The sequence below is a fragment of the Acomys minous genome, assembly GCF_964271855.1.
Source record: "Acomys minous genome assembly, chromosome: 1".
Classification (NCBI taxonomy): domain Eukaryota; kingdom Metazoa; phylum Chordata; class Mammalia; order Rodentia; family Muridae; genus Acomys; species Acomys minous.
The window spans coordinates 90679211-90696658 of NC_140483.1; the positions used below are offsets into that span (position 1 = coordinate 90679211).

Here is a 17448-nt window from a genome sequence, read left to right on the forward strand (position 1 = left end):
TTCGGCCATGAAATAAAAATACTCTCTAAAGACAAAATTTGGCAAGAGAAATGCAGCCCAATCCTCTTGTATTACCAAAATAGAAACACATGTAAGCTCAAGTTAGCAGCCTTTGTTTTCTGCACTTCTATGCAAATGCAAATATATAAAGCTACAAATCCTTGAAGGAGAGAAAAGTGTACCTGTAGGCATTTTGGATCTACTGCCTTTTATTTTTAATTGGTCAGCCCTTTTTTTTCCCTCCAGAATGCCTAAGATTCTTTGGCATTATGCCTTGTGAAATAAATATCAGCTAATTGTCTTTGTGGAGACCATGATGATCAGTCAGATACATTGGCTAAGATACTACAGTGCTGATCCAAGTAAGCAGTCACTGCCCAGAATTGATGCTGCTGAGCCAAGGAAGCCACCTCCTGTGCTGTTTCCTGTATAATCTGTGGTGTCTCTGCCAGAGGGTTTTCTAAATGGCTAGACTCCTCCTACATGAATATCACAATGAGTCAAGGATATTACCAAAGGCTCAATTTTTTTGATTGTAGTGACATATACTACAAAGATTCTGTTGATCGGAGTCCATGCCTGCATATCAACATTTGAATCAACTGTATTAGTAAAATTGTTTAATCAGGGACCATTTGTTTCGAACTACATTGTTTAGCCACTTACTATATGATAAATGTCATAAAACAAGAAGAGTTGGAAGAGGGGCAAAACAATAAAATTTGAATTGAAATACGTAGAAGAGTACTCTTTTAATATTTAGAAAAAAACATAATTTTATTACTTAAACATTATGTACTTCAAGAAAGCATCATGAAAGGCAGTCTCCCAAGACAGGAATACAAAGAGAAATTTATGGACATGTTCTAGATGTGCAAAATAGATGAGCTAAAAGCCAAAAGTGGTGGCTCACAATTTCAATTCCAATTATAAGGCAATGACAGGACACTCATGAGTTCAAAGTCAGTCTGGGTTATATCCTGAGATAAGACATGTATCAAAAACAAACAGGCCAACACCAACACCACTGCCAGCAACAACAACCAGAAAGATCAACCAAGCAGCATTTATTCTCAATTAACTCATTGGATTCTCAACATATATAATTCACACAATAGCTAAACTGAATTTCCATCTTTTACCCTTCATCTAATTTGCCATAAATTGCAGTCAAAGGAAATAATTTAAATATCATTTTCATTTGCACTTGGATGGTTAAATCTACAGATTTTTTCCCTTAGAAGGCCTTGGTGTCATGTATATGTAACATACATTTTTTTCAAATAATAAATTATTATTATTTCAAGTTCAAAAGCCTTCTTTTATAAGAAAATACCACTAGAATGGGGAAATGAAACAGTGTTTAATGTGCTTTCTATGCACACAAGACTACCTGAGGTAGAATCTCCAGAACCAACATAAAATTGTCACAGTAGTGTACACATGTGATCACAGCATTCATGCAGTGACAGACAGGAAGCAGAGGCAAGGAGTCTTGGGAATGAAGTGAGACAGCTAGCCTGGCATTTGACATAGCAAACAGCAAAAATACCCTTCCTCAAGTAGGGTGGAAGGAAATGATTCATTACCAAAGTTGAGTCTATGACTCCCATAATTCAGTGTGGCACCTGCACATTTATGCACACACAAAGAGGCACATGCACTAACACACACATTCCACATACATACACCACAAACACATACTAATAGATAAGAAAATACCATATTACTGATTATTTTTCTTTTGCCAGGAGAAAATTAAGGCCCACCAGAAATTGATGTTCAGACTACTCAGTAAGTAATTTCATATCAAAATGGATTCCTAAGGGTCCTGACTCAGTTCCTGAACCTTGGCATGAGCCTTAGATAGATTTTTACCAGACTGGGAACAGTTTCAGGATTCTACCGATTATATGCGACTATACAAGGTCACCAAATAGTCTCAAGTCAGAATCATCCTAGAATCACATAGTAAAATTTGTCATAAATTAGTTTTAGAGCAACTTTTCAGAAAGACAATTACCATCCTCCTGGGACACTGAAGTAAAAGCTTTTCAACCTGTAAATACCATGCGACCTCTAAGCTATTGGTATAATATCACATGCATTTGTGTGATGATTACAGCATTCCAGAAAACTGTTCCTTCTATGTTTTGATGAGATAATTGATGCTTTAGGCCTAGAAGTCTTAATAACTGGCACTTTTATTTTCTGAAGTTCTTACAAGGAGTTCAACTGTAAAATATTACATTTCAACCTGGCTGATTGGCTAATAAAATGAAAGTAGTTTGTGACAAGTAAACAAGTAAAGTATATGGCATGCCTTGCACAGCTTTCAACATAAATGTGGAAAATCATTTCTTCCAATAAAAACATCTTGCACATAAAATAAAAAGCTTGATATTTATGAAAGAATGATACATTTTTATACAAAAAATGTTGATAGCTCATTGTTGTCCATACATATAAGAAAATAAATAGTTGTTGATTTTTTAAAGTGATGAACCAGAGTAATGAAAAGCCAGTAGTTGATTATAGTGTCATTTCTGTCCCTGAAACCCAGGGTTGCTTACCTTGAGTTTGATAACTAATTTGTAAAGCTGTCCACACCTGGTGTGCATTTGGTAGCCGACATTTCTTTTTCCATTTAAAAGGAGAAGCATGAATTATTTCTAGATAGGAATCACAGGAGGTTCCCAGCAGCTGATTGAATCAGGTGCTGAAACTCATGGCCAAGCCTTAGCCAAAGCTCAGAGAGTCCCATGGAAGCGTGAGAGGGATGGATAGATGGATAGGGAGGAGGACAAGATGCTGTAAGAAAACCAACAGGGAGATGCAAGTGAGGGGATAACAAGTGAGATGTAATCTGAATAAATTACTTAAATAAAAAACAAAACAAAACATTGTGTTGTTAAAAAAGAAAAAAATGTCAAAAAAAAGGAAAGAAAGAAAGAAAGAAAGAAAGAAAGAAAGAAAGAAGGAAGGAAAAGACAACCAACAGAAGCAACTCACATAGACCCATGGGGGCTTACAAGGATGGAGGCACCAACCAAGGACCATGCGTGGACTTGACCTAGGTCCTACAGATATGTAACTAATAGGAAATTTGACCTTTATATAGGTCCCCTAGTAAGTTGAGTGGGCACTGTCTATGAGCTGTTCTCTGTTTTCTTGCTTTCAATATCTTCCTCTCCAAAGGGACTGCCTTGCCTGGATGGCCTCTGTGGATGAGGATGAGTTCTGTCCTGATGTGACTTGATGTGCTGGGGTGGTTTGAAGAGAAGTTTTTCAGAGCTTCATTAATGTTTCCTTCACAAACGTGGGTGCATTGTATTTGGGGCATAGATGTTCAGAAGTGAGATGTCATCATTGTGGATTTGCCTTTGATGAGTATGAAATGTCCTTCCTCATCTCTTCTGATTAATTTTGTATGAAACCTATTTTATTAGATATTCGAGCAGCTATTCTAGCTTGCTTCTTGGGTCCATTTGCTTGGAAAACCATTTCCTAGTCCATTACTCTGAGGTAATGTCTATATTTGTTGCTGAGGTCTGTTTCTTGTATGCAGCAGAATGATGGGTTCTATTTATGCATCCATTCTGTTAGCCTGTGTCTTTTAATTGTGAAAGTAAGTCTGTTGATGTTGGGAGATATTGATGACTAATGATTGTTGATTCCTCTAATTTTGATCATGGTGGTGGTAGTGCGTTTCTTTTCTTTCGGTTTTGCTGCAGTGGAATTATTTATTTCCTGTGTTTTCTTGGGTGTAGTTAACTTCCTTGGGTGGGGGTTTTCCTAATATCATCTGTAGAGCTGTGTTTGAGCATAGAAATTGTTTACATTTGGTTTCATTGTTTTATCTATGGTGATGGAAAGTATTGCTGGGTACAGTAGTCTGGGTTGACATCTATGGTCTCTTAGGGTCCATGAGACATCTGTCCAGGCTCTTCTGGCATTTAGAGTCTCTGTTGATAAGTCAGGGATGATTCCAGTAGGTTTGCCTTTATATGTTAGTTGTCCTTTTTCCCTTGCAAGTTTTACTATTTTTTTTTCTCTATGCATTTAGTGTTTTAATTATTATGTAGCTGGAGAAGTTTCTTTTCTGGTCTAATCTATTTGGTGTTCTGTGGGTCTCTTGCATATTTATAGACACCTCTTCCTTTACATTGGTGAAATTTTCTTCTGTAATTTATGAAATTGAAGACAAGTCAGGCTGCCCACTCTCATAGAATCTCTCTAAATATAGTGCTTGACGTCCTAACTAAAGCAGCAAGGCAACTGAAGGAGATCAAGGCAATACAATTTGGCAGGCAATATGATAGTGTACATACGTGAGTCCCACAATTCTACCAGGGAACTCTCACAGCTGAAGAAAACCTACAATACAGTGGCTGGATACAAAATTAACTAAAAAAGAATCAGTAGCTAGCCTGCATATAAAAGACAAATGGGCTGAGAAAAAAATTAGGGAAACAACACCCTTTACAAAAACCACAACTAAGATAATGTATCTTGGTTTAACTCCAACCAAGCAAGCAAAAGTCCTGTATGATGAAAATTTCACATTTCCAAGGAAATAAATTGAAGAAAATATGAGAAAATGGAATGATCATGGATCAGGAGGATTAACATAGTAAAAATGGTCATCTTACCAAAGGCAATTTACAGATTCAATGCAATTCCCATCAAAATACACACCCAATTCTTACAGACCTTCAAAAACATTTTTAACTTCTTATGGAAAAACAAACAACCCAGAATATCTTAAAACAAGCCTGTAAAATAAAAGAACTTCAGGAGTGTATCCATCCCTGATTTTAAGCCATACTACAAAGCATTGGTAATAAAAACTGTATGGTACTGGATGGAATAGGTTGGTGGGTCAATGGAATTGAATTGAAGACTCAGAAAGAAGTACACACACCTTTGGACACTTGGTTTTTGACAAAGAAGCCACAGCCATACAATAGAAAAATGATAACATCTTCAACAAATGGTGCTGGTCTAACTGGAGGTCTACATGTAGAGCAATGCAAATAGGTCTATATTTATCATGCTGCACACAACTAAAGTCCAAGTAGATCAAAGACCTCAACATAAAACTGGATACATTAAATCCATTATAAGAAAGTGTGGAGGTCATGTTGAGTCACACTGGCCAGAGCTGCTGGCCTGCTCTAGGGCGAGCCCATGCTCAAGCACAGAACCCACTTTCCCTGCCCCTGAGTGGCTTGAGCAGCTTGCATCGTGAGGAGAAAATCAAACCAGATGCCAATGGTGCTATTGTTAAGTTCAACACTTAATGCAGAGAAAACAGATGGAGATGAGAAAGAGGACAAAGCTTCTCAGTCTTTGCTCAACAAGCTGATCAGAAGCAATCTTGTGAATAACACCAACCAAGTGGAAGTCCTGGAGAGCCTTTGCTATTGGTTTCAACTACCCATCCAAAATACAAGAAAATGCCTTGCTTTTGATGCTTGCTGAACCTCCACAGAACTTAATTGCCCAGTCTCAGTCTGGTACTGGTAAAACAGCTGCCTTTTTTGTTGCCCCTGCTTAGCCAAGTAGAGCCTGCAAACAACTATCCCCAGTGTCTGTGCCTCTCTCCAACCTATAAGTTTGTTCTTCAGATGGGGAAAGTGATTGAGCAAATAGGTAAGTTTTACCATGAACTGAAGCTTGATTATGCTGTTCCAGGCAATAAATTGGAAAGAAGCCAGAATATCAGTGAGCAGATTGTCATCTGCACCCCGGGACTGTCCTGGACTGGTGCTCCAAGCTGAAGTTCATTGATCGCCAAGAAGATCAAGGTGTTTGTTCTGGACGAGGCTGATGTGATGATAGCAACTCAGGGCCACCAAGACCAGAACATGCGCACCCAGAGGATGCTACCCAGAAACTGCCAGATGCTGCTTTTCTCTGCCACCTTTGAAGACTCGGTGTGGAAGTTTGCCCAGAAGGTGGTCCCAGACCACAACATCACCAAACTGAAGCACAAAGAAGAGACTTTAGACACCATCAAACAGTATTATGTCCTTTGCAATAACAGAGAAAGTTCTAGGCCCTGTACAACCTGTATGGGGTCATCACCATCGCCCAAGCCATGATTTTCTGTCACACCCACAAAACAGCTAACTGGCTGGCAGTGGAGCTCTCCAGAGAGCACCACCAGGTGGCTCTGCTGAGTGGAGAGATGATGGTGGAACAGAGGGCTGCCATGATTGACCGCTTCCTAGAAGGCAAAGAGGAGGTTCTGGTGACCACCAATGTGTGTGTCCGGGGTATTGATGTTGAACAAGTGTCTGTCTTCATCAATTTTGACCTTGTAGACAAGGATGGGAACCCAGACAATGAGACCTACCTGCACCACATTGGGCACACAGGCTGCTTTGGCAAGGCGCTCTCGCTGTAAACACGGTAGACAGCAAGCACTACATGAATATCCTCAGCAAACTCCAGGAGCATTTTAATAAGAAGATGGAGAGACTGGACACAGATGATTTGGATGAAATCGAGAAAATAGCCAACTGAGAAGCTTCTCTGGTGGCTGGTATCACCCTCAGCACTGTCTGCCTGGGAGCCTAGTGCTTTCATCGCATAGGCCTTGACAGGCACTTCAAAGACTAAGGCCTGAGAAGAGGCTATCTACCTCATTCAGAGTTATGTTTGGACTTGTCAGAATTTTGTGCAAATGAAGGGGTATAGTAGAAAATTTGTTTACAAACTTTGGAATATTAGGGATGAATACCCAGAAATTTACCTTGTTTAAAAAAAAAAAAAGGAAAAAATTGTGGCTAAGAACCTTGAATTCATTGTCACAGAGGACAACTTCTTGAATGAACACCAACAGGTCAGGCTCTAAGATCAACAATTAATAAATGGAAATCATGAAACTGAAAAGCTTCTGTAAGCCAAAAGAAAATTGTCAATAGAATGAAATGACACCTTACAGATTGGGAAAAGATCTTGACCAATCTTAGACTTCCTATCTGACTAATATCCAAAATACATAAAGAACTCAAGAAAGCAAACACCAACAAACCAAATAATCCAAGTAAAAACAGGGTACAGAGTTAAAGTGAGAATTCTCAACAAAGGAACATCAAATGCATGAGAAATACTTAAAGATATGCTCAAGTCCTTAGTCATCAGGGAAATACAAATCAAAACAACTCTGAGATTCTATCTTACACCCATCAGAATGGCTAAGATCAAAAACTCAAGTGACAGAACATGCTGGAAAAGATATGGAGAAAGAAGAGTACTCCTCCATTGCTGGTGGGAGTGAAACTTGTACGACTACTTTAGAAAGCAATTTGGTGCTCTCTCTGAAAATTGGAAATAGCACTACCTCAAGACCCAGCCCACTTATGGGCATACACCCAATAGATGCTCCAGAATACAGCAAGGACATTTGCTCAACTATGTTCATAGCAGCTTTAATCATTGTATCCAGGAACTGGAAACTGCCTAGATGTAACTCAGCTGAAGAATAGATAAAGAATCTCCAGTAGATTTACACAATGGAATACTACTCAGCTATCAAAAACCAGGAAATCATGACATTTGCAGGCTAATGGGTGGAACTAGAAAAAAATCTCCTGAGTGAGGTAACCCAGACCCAGAAGACACACATGGCATGTACTCACTTATAAGTGGATGTTAGCCGTATATTACATGATAACCATACTGTAATTCACAGATTCAAAGAACCTAAGTAATAAGGAGGGTTCAAGGGAGACTCTCTTTGAATACCACTCCAATGAGGAAGTAGGATAGATAGAGGAAGTTTATGTGGAGAGGGAACCGGGTAGGAGAAGTTGTAGGGAGGGAAATGAAGGGGGATTCGATGAGGAGACAGTCGATAGGGGAGGTGAAATGGCTTGGAGAAGAAAAGGAAAGCAAAGGCAGGAGCATCACTGAGACTAGATGAAGACCTGTGACAGAACAGGCTACTGGGAGGACATGGGATGCATCTACCTGAGCCTCCTAGTAGTGGGAGACATTGAGACTGAGGAAGCCACCTTCCAGCCAGACAGGACTTATAGTGGCGGGAGGGGAACACCAATCCACCTACAAAACCTTTGACCCAAAATTTACACTGCCTACAAGATGTGCAGAGATATAGACAAGACTGAGGAAGTGTCCAATAAATACCTGGTCCAACCTGAGACCTACCCCATGAAAGAAAGCCAACCCCTGACACCATTAACAATACTCTGCTATGTTTACATACATGAGCCTAGCATATCTGTCTTCTGAGAAGCCTCACACAAGTGGTCAAATCAAATGCTAAGAGTCATAGCCAGGACTTAGGTGGAGTGCAGAGTTTGAGACGTCCTGTGGAAGAGTGGGGAGGGGGAAGGGGGTAAAGAATGCCACAAGAAGATCAACAGTGTCAACTCTCCTAGACCCACAGGGGCATACGGAGACAGAGGCACCAACCAAGGACCATGTGTGGACTTAACCTAAGCCCCTTACACATATGTAACTGATGAGCAGATGGGCAATTTGATATTTGTTTGGGTCCCCTAGTAGGCTAAAGAGGGTGCTGTCTGTGACATGCATTCTGTTGCTTGCTTGCAATCACTTCCCCTGTAACGGGCCTGCCTTGCCTGCCACAGTGGATGAGGGTGAGCTCAGCCCCAATGTGACCTGATGTTCTGGGGTGGGTTGGTGGGGGTTTCCCTTTTCTAAGAAGAAGGGGAGCGGAGATAAGGGAAGAGGGTGGGAGGGAGGGACAGAGAAAGAGGAGGGATGGAGCTATGACTGAGATGTAAAAATAAATTAAAGACTTAATTCCAGGGAAAAATATCACCAGAGAAGGACCATATTTATTATCCATTAATCAGTGTAACTAAAACAACTAATTTTTGCAGAAAAGGTAATTAAACAAGTTAGTTCAGTGGTAGTAATAAAGTACAGATACATAACTCAATAAACTTAATAAAACAATACACAAATGACTGTGTGTGTTTACATATACACAAATATGTGTGTGTGTGTGTGTGTGTGTGTGTGTGTGTGTGTGTGTGTGTGTAGCAAAGATACACACTGTAAAAGGAAGCAAAATTAAGTTAGGTGTGGTGGCATAGGCCTGTAATCCTAGCACTTGAGGAGGTAGAGGCTGGCGGATCTATGTGAGTTTGAGGTCAGTCTGATCTGAAACATGAGTCGAGGACTGTGAAGGCTACACAGAGAAACCATTTCTCAAAAAACAAAACACAAATAAACAAACAAAAAACAAAAACCCAAAATTGAAAAAAGAAGAAAGAAAAGAAAAGAAGGTAGAAACAAAATTGTTCAGCTGAATAAAACATAAATAAAATAAAAACATAATAGATTTAAAAGTTGAGTAGATCACCCAGAAAATCTGCATGCTCCTTGCCTTGGTGGTCATGGCCTTACCCTCTGAAACTGTAAGCCCCTAGAAACTGTTCTCTAAGTTCACGTGATTATGTTGTCCTATGACAGCAACAAAACAGAACTAAGGCACACTCACTGATACAGTGTTTAGAAGGAGGGACAAGTGGTTGACAGCAACTCAAGTGTGGCGAGAAACATGGGCAGTCCCATGCACAAAGCTCAGGAGTCTCCAACTATGTTGAACACAAAAAGAAGTCAAATGTACTTATGAAAACTAAGGACCAAAGGCTGTTAGAAGAAGCTGGAGACGTGAGAGCAAAGGCAGAGGAAGGAGTGGGAAGGAATACGTGTGTGTAGAAACAGAATGCGGGTCTACTTGAGAAGTGGTGGAGATGAGGACAGCAGGAGAGAGTCGTGGGGGATAACTATGAATGGAGAATAACCACACATACATAAGCACACACACGGATACACACAGACAAATGTAGCAAAACCTGTAATACTGTTAGAAAAGCAGCAGGAGCATCAACTTGAAGTGTCCAAACGCCACCATTATAATATCCTATCAATATATTATGCCAATTCTTTCCCATACACACAGGCTAGGAGAAGTGGACTGATACATTCAAACTGCTAAAATGAAAAAGGATAAAGAGTGCTTTACTGGGTTAAACTCTTGATCAGAATTAAAAGTAAATAAGATTTTTCACAAGAAAACAGTGTCTGAGGAAGTTGAATGCTAGACCCTCCTTATTAAAACAATGCTAAAAGTAGTTCTTCAAGCTCATGCATGATGTTAATTTATAGATAAAAATATAAATCTTACTATTAAAAGTAGGTACAGTTTCAAGTTAAAAATACTCTAATACTGTAACAGTGTTATGCACATGTCTTATATTATCAATGTTTAAAGCAGAAACCTTAAGCATACCTACTGATAAAAATAATTTTAATAAATATACAATGGGGGCAGAGGCTGGCAAATCTCTTTGAGTTTAAAGCCATACTGGTCTAGAGAGTGAATTCCAGGACAGACAAAGCTACACAAAGAAATCCTATCATATAAAAAAAAAGAAAGAAAGAAGAAAAATATGATTTGTAATATGAAAACTACAGTATAAATAAAGCAAAACAAAAGTGTATTAGTTGCAGCTGTAATAAAATACTATGGCCAAAATTGTGTTTTTGGAAGAGTTCATTTTAGCTTATAGTTCCAGAGGGATAAATGTCCCTTATATCTGGAGGCTTGGCAGCAAGCTACAGTCATAAAAAGAGGAGCAGAAAACAGAACAATCTTAGCTCAACCACAAACATAAAATAGAGAGAACAATCTCAAAGTAGAAGGAAGGATTAAGCTCCCAAAACCTGCCCTACTCCCTTGACATCCTTCCTCCAACAAGGCCGCAACTCCTAAAATTCTCAGAAAATGCCACCAACTGGGCTATAAGTGTTTAAGTATGGAGGACTATCAGAGGCATTTATTATTTAACCACCAAGAGAGTAAATTTTAAAACATATTTAAATAGTAAGTGATTGGAAGTAAAATTTAGAATTTCTGTATGTTTTTATCATATTTTAAAAATAAAATATTAAGCCCACATTTTATGCTAATAATAACTTTTAAAACCCTATGGTAGATATACACAAGTTAAAAGAAGGCATGCAACAACAACAAAAAAAATCAAGCAATCAAACAAAACACCAGAAAAATCACAAAGTTACAGCAAAGGATAAAGATGTTTAACTCCCAAGGCAGCTAGAATACAGTTATCAATTTGGCAAAAGTAGGTCTTTACTTATGAACAGTTATCTTAAAGACACAGGGATTATATTTGGTAATAAAATATTACATAGTAATTGATCATGGTTTTTTTTTATATTTTAAGATTTATTTACTGTTTTTGTTTCTGAGTGAGAGTGATGCTCTGTAAGTGTATGCACACACACGTGTGCAGCTTTCTGTGCCTGTGCATGTGTAGAGGCTAGGAGGGAGGATCGGAGCGCTTCAAGATTCAGGTGTAGGTATTTTACCAAATGTCTGGCTTGTTATGTGCATGTTAGGATATGAACTCCTGACTCCTGACTGAAAAGCAAATTCTCTTAGCCACTTAGCCATTTATCCAGTACAACTAGATTTTTTAAAAGTATATATGATACCTAGAAAAGACTCTAGTATTGAAGACACAAAGAGGATGAAATTGTAATGAAAGGAAAAATTGTTTACAAATTAAAGATAACATGAGTACTAAACAGATGCAAAATTATTATTAAATTAGAAAGTGTAAATGAAGCCCAAGAAGGTCAAAAATACTCACAAAGTGGTGAACTCATCAATAATGTAATCACTGCTACAAAAGTAAAAGACATTATAAGTAGAATAAAATAGAATTGAATATTCCAGATGAACATAGGTGCAAAAGCTTTTCAAGAAATACTAGTAAAACAAATTCAACAGCAAATTAAAAGTATCATAGTGCAGAACTAAGTGGCATTTTATTCTGCCATGCAAGGATGTTTCAACATAATGTCCACCCATATACATAAAACAGTGCAGTATAAAAACTAAAAATTTTGCACTCTTTTCCACAAGTATAAAAATCATTTCTCAAAGTGCAGCAGGTTGCAGAGCAAAATTGTCAAAAAATAAGTATAAATGAAATTTATTTCAACAAAATAATTACAACACATGTCATATATTCCTAGCCCACAGTGGATGTTATACTCAAATGAACCACTAACAGTCTTTCCAGTGGTTATAAGTAAGACACAATTGCTTCAGATGTTAGACAAGAAAACTGAGTAAATGGGAAAAGGAAAAAGTTGGTTACAGTACCTCTTCAGAGGCTTCTCTTTTGGAATGCATGGGTTGTACATTTAGTAACACATATGGGCTTGGTTTGCCTTCACAACAGGTAGCTGATTGCCATTACTGAAACTCTTTATACCAAAAATTGTTAGTAAGGAAGCACTTTATCCATTCATGCAAGATAATACTAGATCCCCTGGTGAGACCTAGCCAATGGACAGCTTATTCTCCACAGTTGTTGTTAGAGTGGGAACTGCCTCTGACATGAACTCTGGTGCCCCAGGTTTGACCACCTCCCCTTGGTGGGGAGGTCCAGCAGGCACACAGAGGAAGGGGAAGCAGGCTATCATGATGAGACCTGATAGGCTGTGGTCATATGGTTGGGAAGGAGGTTCATTTTTGTCAGAGGTCTAGGGGAGAGGAATAGGGTGGAAGAGGGAGGGAGAGTGGGAATGGAAAGATTCAGGTGAGGGACAACATTCAGGATATAATCAAAACAACTTATAAGAAATTAAAGCTAAAATTAATCACACACTTAGTGACCCTTACAGCGTACACTTACATCTATGCCTTCTAAGGCAAGAATCATTATCGATCTTATTACCTAAGTTAAGACACTGGGAAGTTTCACCACTTGGATATAACCATGTGTCTCATTGAGGGAGTCAAGATAGAATTTTCCTGCTTGGAGATAAAATGAGTTTGAGTGAGTTCTGTAGCCCAAAGGAACTCAGAAGACACATATTTGTGTATATTTTATGATTTATTTTTTCTCAAAATAATAAGCAATTTCCACCTTCACTCTCAGAATCAAAAAAGGCAATACAATAACAATTAATGAAATATGTAAATAAAGAACTGAATTTAAATATTCTAAATAGCCACTTTTTAAATTAAAATACTGTAGCTGATAATAACTTCTTATGAAGTGAAAGAAGAAATGCACAGCATAGAAGATAAACTAAGGAAGTTACATTTAAAAGTTAAATGACTATTAATTCTCACTCAAAACAGTATTTTTAAAATCTGATACAAAGAACTAGAAATGATGGCTTTCACATTAATAATGTCTGACACAACTGACCAATAGATAAAGAAAATCCAAACTTTAAGTGAAACTCATATACACAAGGAAATGCCACATAATACTCACTACAGACTTTAAAATATTGGCATATATATATATATATATACATATATATATATATATATATATATATATATATATATATATATAGAGAGAGAGAGAGAGAGAGAGAGAGAGAGAGACCACTTAGCACTCCTGAGAGAATCACCTTGAAGGCTAGGCCCACCTCTAGAAATTATAAGCTCAATATACCTGGGGCAATAAATACATATGAAGCACCATTGGGCCTCAGAAATGCTGCATGCAGCCAGTAATGCAGAAACACTGATCAACACAGGAATACTTGTGTGATATTTACCCCATAAGTTTATAATGGAAATGAAGACTTCCTATTGCTTAGTGATAGCGTAGGCATCATAATATTGCCTATCAATGCATTCCTAACACGTTTGTGTGAGACTACTGTAAATATATACTCTGCACTCAGTTGTGTTAGAAAGTATAGTTTACAGTTATGTATAGTGTACCAACTTGATAATAATAATAAAATGTTAGTGGCTTTGTATTCACTACATTTTATGGCTATTTTATAGCGTACTCCTACTTATGCATTAAAATGACTATATGCCCGTAAAGCAACCACAGCAATTCATTTGGGAAGGTAACTATTATTGTCATGGGGAACAAAGGCTACATGTTTGTTACTGACTGAAGGTCTTCCAGAGAGACAAGATGCTGAGGAAGAAGGTGGTGGAGCTGGTGATACTGTCCTTGTAAGGCCTAAGGTCATGTTTGTGATTTTTTTGTGTGTTTTTTTAAAGTTTTCAAAACACTAAACAGGGTACACCACCAGCCAACTGGTGTAGTAAGCTATTCTTAAGAGTACAGAGTGGGGCTAGATAAAAAGGCAATACACATGGAAAGCACCATAAACTGTGCTAATATAATCCATACATTGCTTTTAATATTCATGTTAATATTTCAGAGCAATTAATATTAATTCCAAATGGGCAGATACAGTGATTTCTAGAAGACAGTAACATGAAATCCCACAACATTCCCTGAGAAAAGTCTGAGAAAGCTTCAGACAAGAAGGAGAATCTTTTGAATCTCAGCTCCATGTCTACATAGCTGAGGGGCAGAATTCTTTCCATCTTCATAGCAAAATGAATTTTGTCTTACTACAAAATATATTAGTGTTTATCAAAATGTAAATAAATATATAAAATTCTTAAAGACTGAAAATAGGTCTTATTTGGGAGAAATAGAACTAGTAAAGAGAAATAAATTCATTCAGTATTACCCTAGGGACTACTTGGATAGAGTGACTTACACCTGGAAAACTCTTAGAACACATTAATTAATAAAAAGGGTTTTTTAAACATAAAATTAATGCTGAAATGACATAGAAATGATAGAGTTGAGAGATCCAAGATGGCGGCGAGCAGTGTGGACCATGTTTAGAAGCTCCAGTAAACGATTCAGGGAATTGCATGGAATTCTGAACCAGGAACACCAAGCTCCCACCCCACTACAGGGGGAGTACTCCACAGTTTGAAAGGACCAAAACACAGAAAACCTGCGTACCCCTGCACACTGGAGGAGTGTGGATTTTCTCAGGCCAGAGCTGCAGCTGCGGCGGCTGAGGTTTGCAGCTGGGAACCCTCCAGCAGAGTGATTGGCATGGTGACCAGTGGGTATTGCTACGGGAGAGGGGACTCAGTGCAAGATTTGGGCCCCGCGACCCTAGCTCAACTTGGCTCAGTGTGTATTTGGTCCCTGAGACTCTAGCTGAGCACGGCATGAGGTTTAGGCCCAGAGTCCCTAGCTGAGCTAGGTGCACAGTCCCAGTCCTGAGACTCTAGCTGAGCATGGCACTTAGTCCCATCCCTGAGACTCTGGCTGGACTCCGGGCACGGTTTGGGCCCAGAGGCCCACAGATGAACTTGGGGGGGGGCAATTGGGCCCAGAGACTCTAGCAGAGCTTGGCGGGCAGTTTGGGCCCACAGAACCTACCTGAACTTGGCATGCGGGTCCCAACCCTGAGACTCTGTTGCCCCATATTTTACCACATCCCCTGGAGGGGGAGACCTGGTGGCACTCAGAGGAAGGATAGCAGGCTACCAAGAAGAGACTTGATACCCTATGAGCATATACAGGGGGAGGAAGTCCCCCTCAGTCACAGTCATAGGGGAGGCGAGTAAGGGGAAAATGAGAAGGAGGGAAGAATGGGAGGATACAAGGGATAGGATAGCAATTGAGATGTAATATGAATAAATTAATAAAATATAATAAAAAATGATAGAGTTCAGAGTAATTCTCTTAACTATTAGGTAGAGATTAATATTCTTTAAGAATGTGACATAAGTGTTGACTAAAAAATAAAATAATCTTAATTAACTACCATAAAAATATTCATGAAAGCTTTCCAATCATTTGGACAATCTAGAAGAACTGAATATGGATAATTCCTAAATATCACATTTTCAGTGATGTTCATTTTATGAATAGTACAATCTGGATAAGGTAAATATATTAAATAAATGTATCAAATTATAAAATATTAAATAAAATATTACTTATAAAATATATGCTCATTAATAAAGTTAAATACAAATTCATTCATGTATTTTTTGAAAATACCTTTACATACATATGGTTAAAGAGTCACAGCAATATTCTAGGGATATATTTTTACTTGACAGATTAGGAATATGAGACATACAGACCTTTAAAATGATATTTCAAGGATACCAATACAGCAAGGCCAAAATTAGGAGCTGGATGTCATGTATTTTCTGACCTTTTGGAGTGGTCAAAAATATTTTCATTATAAGGAGACCTTGTATAACTGTTGTGTCATTTCACATCAAAGTAAAACAAAAAAAGGTACAATGTTCATTTGTTAAAAGTGAAATGGAGTCAATAAATGCCAAGTAGTACAAGGCAATATAGAGACACTGATGGTACAGTTTTTTTTTCTGTTTGCTTGTTTTGTTTTGTTGAGGAATTCACATTCTAACTGAGAAGAGAGACTTGTGAACAGATTTCTGCCCACGTGCTGTGGGAAGACAAAGGACATCCACATCTCCTGAGTGGAGATGCTGGTTAAGGCTCCACAGAGAAGGTGGTGGTCCATGCCAGGGACATGGCACAGTCCTGGGAAAAGAGGAGAGGGAATCCCAGTAGTGAAAATGTCAGGAAGATACTGAGAAGCAGCGTCCCTTCAGGAGATGCAGAAAACCCTGCACATGGAATGGGGTGTTGTACAAGGCGGTAGAGGAAGAGGGGTCTCAAGTGATGTCCTATCCACATGACTAGAATGGCCTCACTGACAGTTTTGTGTTTATTGCACACATCAAGAAGGGATGCAAAAGATGTAGAGATAGATTTTCATATGGCTACATGTTGATGCACAAGGTGTATTGGGCAACAGGGAGAGGTGATAGCTAGTCTGCTTGCTCAAGTGGCTCAGTGACATTCTCCTGCCAAGTTAAGGGATCTGAGTAATTTTGTCCAATTGTTTTTTTTTTTTAATCTATAGATAATTTCCTTAAATTCCAGAGTATATGTACTTTACAATAGCTTCATAGTTAAAGATTGAAAATCCCTTCAGAGTATAATAAAAACTTATTTTATGCACTCTAGTTCTGTTTATTTAGTCTTGTTCATTTATTGATCAGAAATAAGAACCGACTTTCAAGGTTCAATTTATAGCATGGTCATACTGGACCAGAAAAAACAATTTCCTTGCTTCCAAACAAACATGTGTTTCTCTTGCAAAACAAACAACTTTAATTTAAATTAGAAGAATGTCTTTCCATTACTCGACACTACAGTTATAAATTCTGCTCAAGCCTAGTGCTCTGCACTGAGAACAAAGATCAGTCTTTGTCTTCCCTTGGTTTCTGGTAAATGCCAATTAACATCCCTCTGAGTGACCTTCGCTGTGACTTGCTGGTCCCTCCTGAAGGTCAACACACTACTTAAAGAATATGTGTATGATTCTATGTTTAACTTAAAGGCCAACATTGATAACCTGTTAAAAATTGTTAATATAATAGACTAAACTAAGAACTCTGGATGGTTTTGAGACAGTAAAGTAGCCTTTTCCTTCTGACATGGAATCATGTCTAAATAATTTGAGGATGAACCTCATAAATGCTGAGTAGAGACAATGAAAGTAATA

At 38.3% G+C, this 17448-nt stretch overlaps 1 protein-coding gene and 1 pseudogene across 11 annotated transcripts in view; one reads left to right on the forward strand and one right to left on the reverse strand.

The window, feature by feature from the left end:
• Positions 1–17448, reverse strand: part of LINGO2 (leucine rich repeat and Ig domain containing 2) — a 1231101-nt gene that overhangs the window by 599370 nt on the left and 614283 nt on the right. The gene's annotated exons all lie outside the window — the stretch shown is intronic.
• On the forward strand, positions 5260–6557 carry LOC311591606 (ATP-dependent RNA helicase DDX19B-like; annotated as a pseudogene). The gene has a single exon. The product of its transcript is annotated as an ATP-dependent RNA helicase DDX19B-like (transcript).